Below are 13,486 nucleotides of genomic sequence, written 5' to 3' on the forward strand. Positions count from 1 at the left end.
CAGCTCATCTCACGCTCATTTGGTATAATAGCTCAAAATTCTCTTCAGAGCTCTTGTCTAGGATATCTTATCTCTTGGGTGTATTGCCTAAGCCTGAAGTCTTACTATCTTAGAAAAACCCCCAAATAGAGCCCTCAAAAAACTTTCCAAGTAGAGTGAAAGTCTTTCCTCTGAACTGTAAATAACAAGGAAACAGGTAAACCTACTTTTCTTTGAAAACTACAAAATAAGTAAAAGAGGTTTACCTTACAGAAACATGGAGAATTCTGAATTCCCAAAGGAGAATTATAGAACACAAAATGTATTAAATAAGAACTTTTTAAAAATAACAATTTCTATTTAATGTTAAATACTATTTTAATAAGATATTATTCTATGACCATTTTGAGGATTTTAGTGACAGACTAAGGTTTTAAAACTAAATCAATGTGTTGCCATGTATAAATACTTCTTTTCAAATGTGCACTTTTAAGTGAGACTTCTGCTTTCTATAAGGGAATACAAATAATATAAACTGTCTCATTTATATGACCTAAGAAAATGTTTCTTCTCTCTTTTTTTCTGTACGTTATTACCTATTTCAAAATTATGTCAGTCTAAGACCTTGAAGAAACCATCCACACCTCTATTGAACCTTTGTACTATGAAATCCTTTCTGAAGTGCTCCCTCTTCTTCCTTTATTGACTTTTTTCCCCCTTAATTTAATACTATCCCCAGTTACCTACCATTTGATCAACAGTATCTTGTGGCAACTAAGTCACTGTGCTGTTTTTTCTCAACTCAGACTGTCTGGAGCCTTGTTCCATCAAGCAGTAACTGTGCACTTAACACGTTAATAGTCTTAACACAAAAAGGTAGAGAGAAATAGAGATCTTTTGAGGTGGCAATCATTAAAGATAGACACACAAATGCATTCGGTGCCAGATTTGATTACCTCAAACAAGTGAAATTAAAGTAAACATTTTATCATCTCCAATTACAGTTTCTCTCCTGGGGATAATTAAGACAAATGAGTAGAAGGCACCAATGGCAATCTTTACTTAGTTCTAGAGACAAATGAACAATGCACAATCAAAATAACTTTAGACCAGATGTAGTTACCATTCAGTTATTATATCTAATTATTATATAAACTGGAATCATCCTTTTATTCTCTCCGCTATCCCTTGCAAAATTACAGACATCACTTAAGTCCCACTTTCTACATGAAGTCCTCTTTGAGTATAATGCAGTTTATCGGGGGGACACCCTGGGTTAGAAAGAAACAATCAGCTTTGAGAGTCAGATAACCTGAAGTCTGCAACTTGTTAACTAGGTGTTGTTGAAACACCCAGTTAACTTCTCTGAGCTTAAATATCTTTGTCTAAACTATAGAAAATATGATAAACATTAACACCACAGATGTTTGTGAATAGCAAATGTAATAATGTAAGGCAAAGTACTCAGTACTTTGTAAAGCACTGTATAAAATTTAATCATCAGTTACTGACTTCCCACTTGTCTAATCTCCAGTGTTTCATTACAGAAGAAACATAGAAGAATGTAGAATTATTATTGTAATGATTATCATTGTAAATTCATAATTCAACTGAAAAACATTTATTTAGAAAATATCATATGAACCATATAGTCAAAATCATTTGAGTGCTCACTAGGTGCTTTTCACTGTTCTGGGGTCATTTACTTGGGTTATATGTACATTATTTATATTTATGTTCCAAATGTTGATTACAGCATGTGTTATTTATTCAGATGCTCAATTATTTGTTAGAAAATAGAAATATTAAAGAATAATAAAAATGTATTTTGTTAATTGATTTCAGCAATAATAATAGGCAAGTAAAATATATTTTAAGTTACTAAGAGGAAAACAAAAATTCTGAGAGGTAAAATAATGTGCTCAAGATTACAGAGATTGTTCTCAGAAAGTATTTATTATCTCAAATTAATTGAGTAAATTGTTTGCCAAGATATTAAGTTGTTTTGATGTGGTATACTTTTCTACTTATAGTAATAGTTTTCTAATCAATGCATAATTCAATCGTGTATAAAATTTATGGAAATATGGTAGTCCTCAGTTTTGCATCCAAAATTAATACCTTGAGTTTACATGAGATACTACACATGATCTATAATACCTATGGATAGCTTTGGCTTTGGACCAGAGCATTTTCACATTAAAGAAAATCCATGAAATTTCTCAGTCTTTGGCAGAGTTTCTCATGCATGTGTTTAATATATGAACACCTCATGACCATTTCAATAGAGAGCTTCATAGCACGTAAATTAAGGCATTGCTTTTCTGCCTCTACATTGATGTGCTGAGTTCTAAATACAAACATGACATGGTTAGAATGAGTTGTAAAGGTTAGCTAATTGTTTAAAATGCTAGTTGTAAAACATAGTATCCCTTTGATCATCCTTTTCTTCTTTTTAAAAATTAATTCTAATGTACCAAGTGCCTTCCCACTAAACCAGAACCTTCTATCTCTCCATAACTCCTTACTGTGACATCCACATACCAGGTCTTTCTACACCAAATATTCCTAGCCTTGAACCTTTTCTTATTCTCTTAAAATACTGACTGACTTATGCCCCTATATCCAGGATTTTGTTGTGTTAGTGCTAACAGAGTAGAGTTGGTCATGGGCATATCTTTTAGCCTATTTACCTTGCTTCTTCAAGTGTATAATAAAAGATGGAGTTGAACTTGGTGATTTCTAAGCTTTCTTTTATTTAAATGTCACTGCGCATGTATAATACCACTTTGGAGCTTGTCTTAATGTTTCTCACATGGATCTTTTTTTTTCATTGATGAGCAGTATAATAGAATTTGAAAGGAGTCTAGGCTATTTGCATCATTGACTCACCAGTCATCACGTCTCCACTTGAAAATTTTCAGCAACAGGAAGTCTTATTCCTTTATGAGAAAGAGGTTTCTATTTGTTGGTAGTTATGAATATTAGAAAGTATTTTATTATAGGAAAGCTAGGACCAATGGTTGGTCTTACACCAACTGCACCTTCAGGAAGTCCCTTCAAAGGCCAGGAGAACATCTAAGTGAGTTCTTTGGGGTTTTCTTATCCAAGGTAACCTCTTTCCATTTGGAATGCTGTAACTCAGCACACAATAGTTATTGGAAGCAGTGTGGTATAATGACATAGCACTGTTAAAGTCTGTATTTGAAATGCTACTTCAGTTGATGGCTGTTTTACCAGGAGCTTGCTATTTAGCATATGTAAATTGTCTACTTTAATGTCTAGAACATTGTCACTATAATGTTTCTTTTTGTCTCAAAACACAACTAAAATGTTAAACTTCTTTTACCAAGTTCTCATGGTTTTTTGCTCATAAATCTATTAGAAGGACTATATTGCAATTGTTATTATCTTTTACATGGATCTTCACTCTTTATCCTTTACCAGAGAGTTTTGGGTACATGAGCTCTCCATTTTCATCCCTGTATCCACAGTGATTGGACCACCGAATGTTCTTAATATAGAGAGAGTAAAAGAATGTGCTTAAAGTTGTTGTTAGTGGGCTGGTTCAGTTTCTTGACTTTGCTGCACCAAAGAATTTGAGAGAGTCTAAAGTAAAGGTAGGCAAGGAAACTTTATTGCAAAGTGAAACTACACTCTGCTGGGTCACAGTAGGCTGCTCCACAATGAGAAAACACCAACTGACACTGGAGAAACTCCTTTTACAGGAGTCTTACATGATTACTTGTGAAGGGGTGGAAATGTGCATTGTTGTTAAGCGTATTATGGGTGGTCTCCTGAATGCCCATGTGCTATTGTTGTACATGCTAGTATATACCTCATATGTCATATGTCTTATTAGCATTTTAATTCTCCACCCAATGATGTGGTTTTCATTATTATAATGAGCATAGGTCAGCCCAAGTATACTAATCATAGGTTTCTGCACTTGCATGAATTTGGGGATTTTCCCTTCTGTTCTTTTACCTCCTTGCTGCAGGATGCCCTAACCACAAGCCCAGGATGTGGTTTGGCCACTGTTGAGTGGTTTATTCTCTCCTTCTATTTGGTAAGTTTGTTCCTCTTTAAGAGAGCCTATAACCACACCATCTAACCTACCTTAATGTCACATGTGTACTAGATGCCATAAAAGCACCACAGAGCAGCATGAGAAGATATTTTCTATTCATCTGGATTTTATATCCCTCTTCACACAACATGGAACTCCTTTTCATATCAGATCACCAAAACTCTTTCACATGAACTGCTCTGTGGGTTAAGAGGAAAAATAAGAGCCATTGTTTCACAATGTCTTGCCATTTGGGGTGTAATATTTAGTAATATGCAGCATATGTCTCCTGCTGAAGTGACAGGAGAATCACAGGCTGGTTTCTCAGCAGCCTCACAGATTAACTGCAAAGATGAAGTGTGGCATAAACCTTCATTTGCTCAGACTGGCATATGCCCCTCACCCATTCTGCTGAGTCCCTTCACACCTATCTCTTTCTCTCTCTCTCTCTCTCTCCCCCATACACATATTTCCTAGCTCTGCTCACTGAAGCAATAACATGCCGATATTCTAACAACAAGCAAACTCAGTGCCCAGATATTTGATTCTAATATTAATTGCTAAAAAAAAAAAAAAAGGAACCGAGGCAACTTGGCAAAATATCAAATTTCTGGTGTGGAGAATGTAATAGACAAGATAATACTAGAGTATCTTATAGCTCCAGAAAGTAAGAAATGATTTTAAAAATCCCATAATGGGCCGGGCACGGTGGCTCACGCCTGTAATCCCAGTACTTTTGGAGGCCGAGACCGGCAGATGGCGAGGTCAGGAGATCGAGACCATCTTGGCTAACACGGTGAAACCCCGTTTCTACTAAAAAAATACAAAAAATTAGCCGGGCGTGTTGGCGGGCACCTATAGTCCCAGCTACAGGAGGCTGAGGCAGGAGAATGGCGTGAACCCAGGAGGCGGAGCTTTCAGTGAGCTGAGATCGCGCCACTGCACTCCAACCTGGGGGACACAGAAAGACTACTTCTCAAAAAAAAAAAAAAAAAAAAATCCCATAATGATGGGTGTATCAAAAAGGGACATAAGTGTTCTCAATGGCCAAAGTTGGAGCAATTTGTGCAACAGACTAAGTAAAAATTTAGTGTTATAACACAAAGTATAAAATAAATATAAATTAGTCCAAACAGTTGTATGTAACTGTTCATTAAACAGTTCATTTATATTAATAGATTTGATTAAAGTATACTGAATTTAATTACATTTTATTTAAATTTTTATTAAATAAATAGGAGCAAACAGACAAATATCCAATGCAAAAGAATTCCACATAAATTAGATACTCCGCTCTCAAGAAATGGAGCATGACTCTCCACTCCTTTAGTGTGGGCTATGCATGGTGACTTCTGTCCCAAGAGGACAGGATAGAAAGGGAAAAAACATAACTTTACAGTGGAGAAACATGACAACCCTCAGGTTGGTGATCAAGATTGATATTGTCAGGGGTCAGTTATGTTGATATTATGTATAATTGACAGGATGTGTGGAGAATGGCACTCTATATCTGTGGTCTTTCTTCCCAAAACGCATAGCCTTAGTTTTATTATGGGAAAAACATTAGGGAAACTAAATTGAGGGCTTCTGAAAATACGATCATTCCATAAAATATCTGATCTTCAAAACTGTTAAGGTAATCAAGAACAAAGAAAGTTTAGAAAACCAGTACAAACCAGAGGAGCCTAAGGAAAAATAACAGTTAAATGTGGTATCCTGGATGGAACCCTGAAACAGAGGAAGGAGAAAAAAACTAATAAATTTCAAATATATTATAGAGTTTGTTTAATAACAATTTATCAATATTAGATCATTATTTATGACAAGTGCACCATAGTAATATAAGATAATAATAGGAGAAACTGGAGGTGAGGAATACACGGACTCTACTATCTTCACAACTTTTCTATAAATCTAATACTATTCTAAAATGTATACATGTATCTGTAGGTATATTATAGATATTTACATAAAATACTACACAGCTAAAAATGGGGATTTTGATAGGTGGTTTGTAGAGAATAAATGAGTGAACAATAGTGATATGGTTTGGCTCCATGTCCCCACTCAAATCTCATGTTGAATTGTAATCCCTAATGTTGGGGGAGGGACCTAGTGGGAGGAGCTTAGATCACGAGGGTAGATTTCCCCCTTCCTGTTCTCATGATAGTGAGTTCTCTGAAGATCTGGTTGTTTGAAAATGTGTAGCACTTCCCCATTTGCTCTCTCTCTCTCTTTCCTCCATATGGAGACGTGCTTGCTTCCCCTTCACCCTTCTGCCATGATTGTAAGTTTTCTGAGGCCTGCCCAGCCATGCCTCCTGTACAGCCTGCAGAACTGTGAGTCAATTAAACCTCTTTCCTTCATAAATTACCCAGTCTCAGGTAGTTCTTTATAGGAGTGTGAGAACTGGCTAATACAAATAGCGATTACTGGAGAAAGACTACTCAGGATCAGATTGGTCAGCAATCTGACTATTCTTCCCTGTACAGTACAGCCCTACTTTGCATATACCTGGACTTACCTTCAGAAAATAGTAACATTCCATTAGGTTGGTGCAAAAGTAATTGCAGTTTTTGCCATTAAAAGTAATGGCAGATATGTTAGTTAAAGACCGTTAAGGGGAACATCACACTCTGGGGACTGTTGTGGGGTTGGGGGAGGGGGGAGGGACAGCATTAGGAGATATACCTAATGCTAAATGACAAGTTAATGGGTGCAGGAAATCAACATGGCACATGGATACATATGTAACAAACCTGCACATTGTGCACATGTACCCTAAAACCTCAAGTATAATAAAAAAAAAGTCTTCATATGCAATCAAACAAATTATGAACAATATAGTGTCAAAAAATTATCTTTTTTCTTACATATAGTTAAATATAAATGCTCTTGGATCCAGCACAAAGTTCTTCTTTCTTTACTTATCTGTTCAGGTGCATTAGGTGCATTAAAAAACTGACTTATATCCCATTGTCCTAACCCAACTTGAAATGAATGATAGACCAAGGGTGTATAAGATATAGAAATTTAATTATATTAAACACACACACACACAAAAAAAAAAGAGACAGAGAGACAGAGAGGGAGAGAGGGAGTAAGAGAGAGAGAGAGAGAACTAGAACTGGGAGATTTGAGGGAAAAACAACAGCCACAGAAGATTTAAGTCTCAATAAACAGTTTTATATGCAATTTCCGCAAACATATTTTCATTTGCTATAAAACAGCAAACAGCTTGGGAGGAGAAGCCAGAAATACGCACAGAGAAAGCAAAATAGTGTTAAATAAATACTGGCTTGCAAAAAAGAAATTGCAGCCTATATTGAAATATGCTTATCTTATGGTACTTCAAAATGTAATAAATTTCTCTGACAAACAATAATTTAGTTTGAATTTAAAACAAATTCCCCTTTTGTCCTAAGAAAGTACAGTGTTAGACTTTGAAAGATGAATGGTTGTTTTTGCTCAGATATTGGTTATTAGCCACATAACTATGCCCTGGCTAGGCTACTTAGATTTTGTAGTTGTACTGAGAGAAATTTAGTTAAAGCAATTGTTTGAAAGTTAAGCAAAGATGTCTGAAAAAAGAGAGATGTTAAAACTTATAAGTGAAAGTTAATGCAATTTTCAGTATGAGGAAAAAAAATATTTCAAGGGAAAAACTTGTTTTTTTTTTTTTGGACAGGGGGTTAAAGTGAAACATAGCATGTGTATAATATTTGAATAATTACTTTTATTAGTGTTTGACTTAATACTTATAAAGCTCAAAGCGTTTAAGGTTATGAGTCAAAAATCAATGAAATCCAAAGAAACAGTAAATAATCTTGTACCTGTTCCTTGTTCTATACCAGAATAGAGTAAGATTTTATATATATATATACACACACAAACACATACATATGTACAATTTTTTACACATATATATATAAACATATGTGTACATTACACAAAAATATTCACACATGCACCTATGTTCCTAGGGCAGAGAGCACAAGGGGCTGTTTATTTTGCTTATAGAAATTAGAAAGAATGTGGCTGCTTATTCATCAAACATCCACTAAATACCTTCATAAAGAAGACACTATTCTTTAAGAATACAGAAATGAAGATTTCTCATAATCTCTTTCTTCATGAGCTTATGGCCTAACAAAGAATATATAGAAGAAAATAAAAAATTATAATAGTCTTTCTAGAAAGACTATTGTACCAATTATTTTATTTATGTTTCCCACTGTTCCAGAAAGAATATAAGAAAATTAATAATAATAATAATATGACCTGAAAATGGAACAACATGCAGTTATGTTCACTGTAACAATTCAGTAACTTAAAAATATTAACAACTTAAATTCCCAGCAAAGGGAATCATTTGAATTAATAATAAAAAATACATCTAGATATTAAAATATTCTGCACTGCCTTGGAAGTATTTTCATGGAATTATTTTCATAACATAATTAAGAGAAAAACAATACCTAATATAAATCTTTTTCAGGAAAAATAATATGCATACAATTATTTAGATTGTATATGTATATGTATAATCTTTCTCCACATATACACATATAAACATGCATTATATGTATGCACATAAACACACACAGAAAAGAAATAAGAGCTGTTTTCATGATAATGTTTATGACTCAGGGAGAAACAATTGATGTAATTAATTACCATATGTAAATATTTTTTATTTTTGTGTATCCTTCCAATTATTTCTACATGTAAATGTAAACAAATATAAATATATATTCTTCTTTTCAGGGAGGGTCAATTTATAGGTTTCTATTTTTATAAGTATGCATTACTTCAAATGATTTTTAGGTGATTTCTATTTCTGACAGTCTGGTGGATTAGGTGCTGATGGAAAAGAAGTGAAAATACATAAAATCTAAAGCATACATTTTTCAATTATTTAAATTTCTTACATATTTACAGGTTAAAAAATATAAATTTTACTCAAAATTTGAACTGTGGAAACTCTTAATTCCACCTTTGACCACATTGAAATAATTTTCACTCCCCACATACATAGCTTTTGGATTTTTTTGTGTGCATGTGCATCCTTCTTGTCATTTATTTATGCAAATACAAAAAAATTAAATCTACCTCTTAATTTTCCTCCTTATTTAGACAAAATATATCATTCTATATATACTGTTATAAACTTCATTTTCTTCCCTAATAAATTCTGGGGGCTTTCCATATTGCTACATAAAATCCTTCTCCATTCTCTTCATACATGGTTTTTCATCATGTGTATGGAATCACATGATTTAACAATCCTCCAATATTTGGCTATTTTATTACATTTTTGCAAAGAATAACATTGTTCATTTGCCATTTTGTATGTGTTAAGATACATCTACATTATAAATTCTATAAATTAGAAATGCAGGATCAAAGAATTATTTTGTATGTATTGCTACCTGGCTAGTAATGTTCTCTCTCCAACATAACAACTGAAAATTGTGTTTCAGTTTACTATCATTTTGCTTTCATTTGAAAGATAATTTTTTGAAGTGTGTATTTTTTTAATTTTTAATTTTAATTTTAATTTTTACTTTTACTTTTAGTTTTACACATCCTGTACATGTGCAGGATATGCAGGTTTGCTACACAGGTAAAAGTGTGCCATGGTGGTTTACTGCACCTATCAACCCATCATCTAGGTATTAAGCCCAGGATGCATTAGCTATTTTTCCTAACACTCTCCCTCCCCAGCCTCACCCCTCCAACAGGTCCCAATATGTGATGTTCCTCTCCCTGTGTCCATTTGATCTCATTGTTAGCTCCCACTTACACGTGAGAACATGTGGTGTTTGGTTTTCTGTTCCTGCGTTAGTTTGCTGAATATAATGGCTTCCAGCTTCATCCGTGTCCCTGCAAAGGGCATGATCTCATTCCTTTTTATGGCTGCATAGTATTCCACGTCAAGGAACAACAGACACTGGTGAGGTTGTGGAGAAATAGGAATGCTTTTACACTGTTGGTGGGAATGTAAATTAGTTCAACCATTGTGGAAGACGGTGTGACAATTCCTCAAGGATCTAGAACCACAAACACCATATGACCCAGCAAATCCATTACTGGGTATATACCCCTAAGAAATATAAATCATTCTATTACAAAGATACATGCACGTGTATGTTCATTGCAGCACTATTCACAACAGCAAAGACAAGGAATCAACCTAAATGCCTATCAATAATAGACTGGATAAAGAAAATGTGGTATATATATACCATGAAAGATAATTTTTATAGCTGAACTGCCTACCCAAGATTGACTGTCTTATAAAAAGACCTTTGTAAAGTTGGAACCCATCATTATTGGATCCTACCATCAGAATAATGCCAAACAGAAATCCCATCACACAGAATAAATCAAGAAAATTTCTATGTATTATTTTGGGCACTGGACAAAAGCTAAACAAAATCTCTCCAGAGACCTTACAATAGCCAGCCAGCTTTCACAAAGCTTTGCAAATACATTTAAGATCATCCTGTATAGTACCAAATAAACCCTCAGTAAGGATTCAATTTAAGGTGGACTTAGGTTGCTAATATTCCAAACATATTGCAAAATTAAACACATATCTCTAGAGAAAGCACGTTCAACCCAGACCTTAAAAAGTAGACATAGGTAAAGTTCCAAGCAATCTAAAAATCAAAAACACCTAAGAAGAAAAGCACTTCTGAATGAGAGCCGGATGAAGAGTATGGGGAAAACAAAACAGGTACCAAATTCCAAACTTTCAAGACTTCAAACATTACAAAATATGAAATAACTATTTTTAATATATTTATATTAATGAAAGAGAGCTTGGAAATAATAGCAAGAAAGCAGATTAATAAAAACAAACTTATTTTGAAAAAGATGTGTATTATATATATCAATACACAAACATATAAAATTCATGCATTTTTTAACAACTGGGTTTCTTTCCCTTCCTTCCTTCCTTCCTTCCTTCCTTCCTTCCCTCCTTCCTTCCTTCCTTCCTTCTTTCCTTCCTTCCTTCCCTTCTTCTTCTCTTTCTCTCTTTCTTTTCTTTCTTTCTTTCAACAGAGTCTTTCCCTGTCACCCAGGCCGGAGTGCAGTGGCATGATCTCAGCTCACTGCAACCTCCACCTGCTGGGTTCAAGAGATTCTCCTGCCTCAGCCTCCCGAGTAGCTGGGACTACAGGCGTGCCCCACTGCACCTGGATAATTTTTGTATTTTTTGTTAGAGATGGGATTTCGCCATGGTAGCAGGTCTGTTCTCGAACTCCTGACCTCAAGTGTTCCACCTGCCTCAGCCTTCCAAATTGCTGGGATTACAGGCATGAGCCACCAAGCCAAGACAACTGGGATACGTTCAAAGAAATGTGTTGTTAGGTAATTTCACCTTTTATGACCATCGTAGAGTGTACTTTCACAAACCTAGATCATATACCCTACTACAACGTATCTAGGCTATGTGGTACAGCCTATTGCTCCTAAGCTGTGAACCTGGCAGGATGTCCACTCTTTTGGCTTCCCTGGGCCACACTGAAAGAAGTATTGTCTTGGTACTACATAAAATACACTAAAACTAATGATAGCTGAAGAGCTAAAAAAAAATTGTATAAAATTTTCATAATGTTTTGCAAAGTTTACGAATTTGTGTTTGGTCATGTTCAAAGGCATCTTGGGCTTCATGTGACCCATGGTCCATGGGTTGGAAAAGCTTACTGTACAGCGTGGTACTATACTGAATGTTGTACTATACTGAATACTATAAGCAATTGTGACACAATGGCAAGTATTTGTGCATCTAAAAATATCTAAACATGGAAAAGCTCCAGGAAAATGTAGCATAGAATATTTAAAAAAATACACCTGTAGAGTACATGTATCACAAATGGAGCTTGCAGGATTGGAAGTCGCTCCAGGTAAGTCCGTGGGTAAGTGGTGAGTCAATGAGAAAGCATAGAACATTATTGTACAGTACTGTAGACTTTATAAATACAGTACAATTAGGGTACACTAAATTTATTTTAATAATTATTTCTTTAAAAATAAATTAACCTCAGTTTACTGTAACTTTTTTCATTATAAACTTAAATTGTTTTTAAATGTTTGACTCCATTAGTAACACTTAGCATAAAACACAAACACATTTTATAGCTGTACAAGAATTTTTTCTTTCTTTATATACTTATTCTATAAGCTTTTTTCTATTGTTACATTTTACTTTTTTTTTTTTACTTTTTCAACTTTTTGTTAAAAACAAAGACAAAGACACACACATCACCATGGGCCTGTGTAAACATCAGGATCATCAGTATCACTGTCTTACACCTCCACATTTTGTTCCACTTCAGGGACAAAACAACATGGAGTTGTGATCTCCTATGATAACAGTGCCAATAATAACAATGAAAATCTCATCATCTCCTCTCCTCTGCCTGGCTCAGCCTCTAGTAACCATTCTTCTACTCTACTTCTACAAGATCAGCTTTTTTTAGATTTTACTAATGATTGAGACCATGTAGTATTTTTCTTTCTGTACCTGGCTTATTTCACTTAACTATTCATGGTTCAGTCATTAATATTATTCATGAATATTATTAAAAACCTGAATATTTCAGGTTCATTCATGTTACCATAAATAACAAGACTTCATTCTTTTTCTTATTACTAAATAGTACTTTATTGTGTATATATACCACATTTTCTTTGTTCACCTGTTGATAGACACTTAGGTTGATTCCATGTCTTGTCAATTGTGAATAGTGCTACAATAAAGATGGGGGTGCAGATATCTCTTAAACATATGGATTTCATTTCCTTTAGATAAATACCCAGAAGTAGAACTGCAGGTTCACATAGTATATCTATTTTAAAATTTTTCGAGGAAACTCTCAAGTGTTTCCACTGGCTGTGCAATTTACATTCTCACCAACAGTGTACAAGAGTTTTCCTTTTTTCCACCTCAATGCTCGCATTTGTTATTTTTTGTGTTTTGGAAAATAGCCATTCTAATTAGGGTGAGTTATATCTCATTGTGGTTTTGATTTGCATTTTTCTGATGATTACTGATGTTGAGTAATGTTGATGTACATTTTTCTATATACTTTTGGCAATTTGTATGTCTTCTTTTGAGAAATGTCTATTCAAGTCCTTTGCCCATTTTAAATTCAGATTATTTGTTTTTAGCTCTTCACTTGTTCAAGTTCTTTATATACTTTTACAGTAACCTCTTGTCAGATGCACAGCTTGCAAATATTTCTCCCATTGACTAGGGTGTTCTTTCACTCTGTTGATTATTTCCTTTGTCGTGCAGAAGTATTTTACTTTGATGTAATCTTATTTGTGTTATTTTTGCTTTTCCTTCCTAAGTTTTTGAGGTGTTATCCAAAATATCTATGCTCGGAACAGTGACATAAAGTGCTCCCCTATGTTTTTTCCTGA

Source organism: Nomascus leucogenys, chromosome 15 (genome assembly GCF_006542625.1).
Source record: "Nomascus leucogenys isolate Asia chromosome 15, Asia_NLE_v1, whole genome shotgun sequence".
Lineage (NCBI taxonomy): Eukaryota > Metazoa > Chordata > Mammalia > Primates > Hylobatidae > Nomascus > Nomascus leucogenys.